Genomic DNA, 3,404 nt, shown 5'->3' on the forward strand with positions numbered 1-3,404 from the left:
TTGGGGAGTGGGGAACAAAATAAGAATTAGATCAAGTGCCCCACGATCTGGGGGACATTCCAGACACTTTTAAGCGGCTGTTTACTTAGCGGGAGCAGAGCGTCCGGCTGTTTACAGAGTTGGGAGCAAAGAGGGCAGCTATTTGCAGAGCGGGAGCAGAGAGGGGCGTCTGTTTACAGAGCGGGAGCGGAGAGGAGCGGCTGTTTACAGACCAGGAGCAGAGTGGAGCGGCTGATTACAGAGCTGGAGCAGAGAGGAGAGGCAGTTTACTGAGCGGGAGCAGAGTGGAGCGGCTGTTTACAGAGCAAGAGCAGAGCGGACCGACTGTTTGCAGAGCAGCAGCAGAGAGGAGCGGCTGTTTCGGGAACGGGAACAGAGAGGACCGGCTGTTTACAGAGCGGAAGCAGAGAGGAGCGGCTGTTTACAGAGCGGGAGCAGAGAGCAGCGAATGTTGACCTAGCGGGAGAAGAGAGGAGCGACTGATTACAACTCTTTTGGGGTGGGGGAACAAAATACAGAGACAGAGCAAGTGGAGCGGCTATTTACAGAGCGGGAGCAGAGAGGAGCGACTTTTCACAGAGCGGGAGTGGAGAGAAGCTGCTGATTACAGAGCGGGAACAGAGAGGAGCGTCTATTTTCAGAGCGGGAGTAGAGAGGAGCGGCTGTTTACAGAGCGGGAGCAGAGAGGTGCGGCTGTTTAAAGAGCGTGAGAACAAGGAAGCTCATGTTTACAGAGCGGTAGCAGAGAGGAGCGGCAGTTTAGAAAGCGCGAGGTGAGAGGAGCGGCTGTTTACAGACCAGGAGCAGAGAGCAGCGGCTGATTACAGAGCAGGAGCAGAGATGAACGGCAGTTTACAGAGCGGGAGCAGAGAGGAGCAGCATTTTACAGAGCGAGAGCAGAGCGGACCGACTGTTTGCAGAGTAGGAGCAGAGAGGAGCGGTTGTTTCGGGAGCGGAAGCGGAGAGGAGCGGCTGTTTGCAGAGCGGGAGCAGAGAGGAGCGGCTGTTTACAGAGCGGGAGGAGAGCGGAGCGACTGTTTGCAGAGCAGGAGCAGAGAGGAGCGGCTGTTTACAGAGCGGGAGCAGAGACGAGCGGCTGATTACAGAGGGGCAGCAGAGAGAAGCGGCTCTTTACAGAGCAGGAGCAGAGGGTCACGGATGTTTTCGGAGCAGGAGCAGAGTGGAGCGGCAGTTTACCGAGCGGGAGCAGAGAGGAGCGGCTGATTACATAGGGGGAGCAGATGGATGCGGCTGTTTTCAACTCTTTTGAGGAGTGGGGAACAAAATAACAATTGGATCAAGTGCCCCTCGATCTGGGGGACATTCACGTCACATTTAAGCGGCTGTTTACATAGCGGGAGCAGCGCGTCCGGCTGTTTACAGAGTTGGGAGCAAAGAGGGCAGCTATTTTTTGTAGAGCGGGAGCAGAGAGGGGCGGCGGTTTACAGAGCGGGAGCGGAGAGGAGCGGCTGTTTATAGAGCGCGAGCGGAGAGGAGCGGCTGTTTACAGAACAGGAGCAGAGAGGAGCGACTGTTTACAGAGCCGGAGCAGAGAGGAGTGGCTGGGTACAGAGCGGGAGCAGTCAGGAACGGCTGTTTACAGAGAGGGAGCAGAGAGGAGCGGTTGTTTACAGAGCGGGAGTAGAGAGGATTGGCTGTTTACAGAGCTGGAGCAGAGAGGTGGGGCTGTTTACAGAGCGTGAGCACAAGGAAGCTCATGTTTACAGAGCGGGAGCAGAGAGGGACTGTTTACAAAGCGGTAAGTGAGAGGAGCGGCTGTTTACAGACCAGGAGCAGAGAGCAGCGGCTGATTACAGAGCGGAAGCAGAGAGGAACGGCAGTTTACAGAGCGGGAGCAGAGAAAAGCAGCTTTTTACAGAGCGCGAGCAGAGCGGACCGACTGTTTGTAGTCTTGGAGCAGAGAGAAGCGGCTGTTTCTGGAGCGGATGCAGAGAGGAGCGGCTGTGTGCAGAGCGGGAGCAGAGAGGAGCGGATGTTTACAGAGCGGGAGCAGAGCGGAGCGACTGTTTGCAGAGCAGGAGCAGAGAGGAGCGGCTTTTTATAGGGCGGGAGCAGAGAGGAGCGGCTGATTACAGAGTGGCAGCAGAGAGAAGCGGCTCTTTACAGAGCAGGAGCAGAGGGTCGCGGCTGTTTTCGGAGCAGGAGCAGAGTGGAGCGGCTGTTTACCGAGCGGGAGCAGAGTGGAGCGGCTGATTACAGAGGGGGAGCAGAGGGATACGGCTGTTTACAACTCTTTTGGGGAGTGGGGAACAAAATAACAAATTAGATCAAGTGCCCCTCGATCTGGGGGATTTTCCAGACGCTTTTAATTGGCTGTTTACATAGCGGGAGCAGAGCGTTGGCTGCTTACAGAGTTGGGAGCAAAGAGGGCAGCTATTTGCTAAGCGGGAGCAGAGAGGGGCGGCGGTTTATAGAGCGGGAGCGGAGAGGAGCGGCTGTTTACAGAGCGGGAGCGGAGAGGAGCTGCTGTTTACAGACCAGGAGCAGAGAGGAGCGGCTGATTACAGAGCTGGAGCAGAGAGGAGCGGCTGTTTCGGGAACGGGAACAGAGAGGACCGGCTGTTTACAGAGCGGAAGCAGAGAGGAGCGGCTGTTTCCAGAGCGGGAGCAGAGAGGAGCGGCTGTTGACCGAGCGGGAGCAGAGAGGAGCGACTGATTACAACTATTTTGGGGTGGGGGAACAAAATACAGAGAAAGAGCAATGGAGCGGCTATTTTTAGAGCGGGAGCGGAGAGGAGCGGCTTTTCACAGAGCGGGAGCTGAGAGAAGCGGCTGATTACAGAGCGGGAACAGAGAAGAGCGGCTATTTACAGAGCGGGAGTAGAGAGGAGCGGCTGCTTCTAGAGCGGGAGCAGAGAGGTGCGGCTGTTTACAGAGCGTGAGCACAAGGAAGCTCATGTTTACAGAGCGGGAGCAGAGATGAGCTGTTTACGAAGCGGTAAGTGAGAGGAGCGGCTGTTTACAGACCAGGAGCAGAGAGCAGCGGCTGATTACAGAGCGGAAGCAGAGAGGAACGGCAGTTTACAGAGCGGGAGCAGAGAAAAGCAGCTTTTTACAGAGCGGGAGCAGAGCGGACCGACTGTTTGTAGTCTTGGAGCAGAGAGAAGCGGCTGTTTCTGGAGCGGATGCAGAGAAGAGCGGCTGTGTGCAGAGCGGGAGCAGAGAGGAGCGGATGTTTACAGAGCGGGAGCAGAGCGGAGCGACTGTTTGCAGAGCAGGAGCAGAGAGGAGCGGTTGTTTACAGAGCTGGAGCAGAGAGGAGCGGCTGATTACAGAGTGGCAGCAGAGAGAAGCGGCTCTTTACAGAGCAGGAGCAGAGGGTCACGGCAGTTTTCGGAGCAGAAGCAGACTGGAGCGGCTGTTTACCGAACTCGTGCAGAGAG

The sequence above is a fragment of the Pristiophorus japonicus genome, unplaced genomic scaffold (genome assembly GCF_044704955.1).
Source record: "Pristiophorus japonicus isolate sPriJap1 unplaced genomic scaffold, sPriJap1.hap1 HAP1_SCAFFOLD_109, whole genome shotgun sequence".
Taxonomy (NCBI): Eukaryota; Metazoa; Chordata; class Chondrichthyes; family Pristiophoridae; genus Pristiophorus; species Pristiophorus japonicus.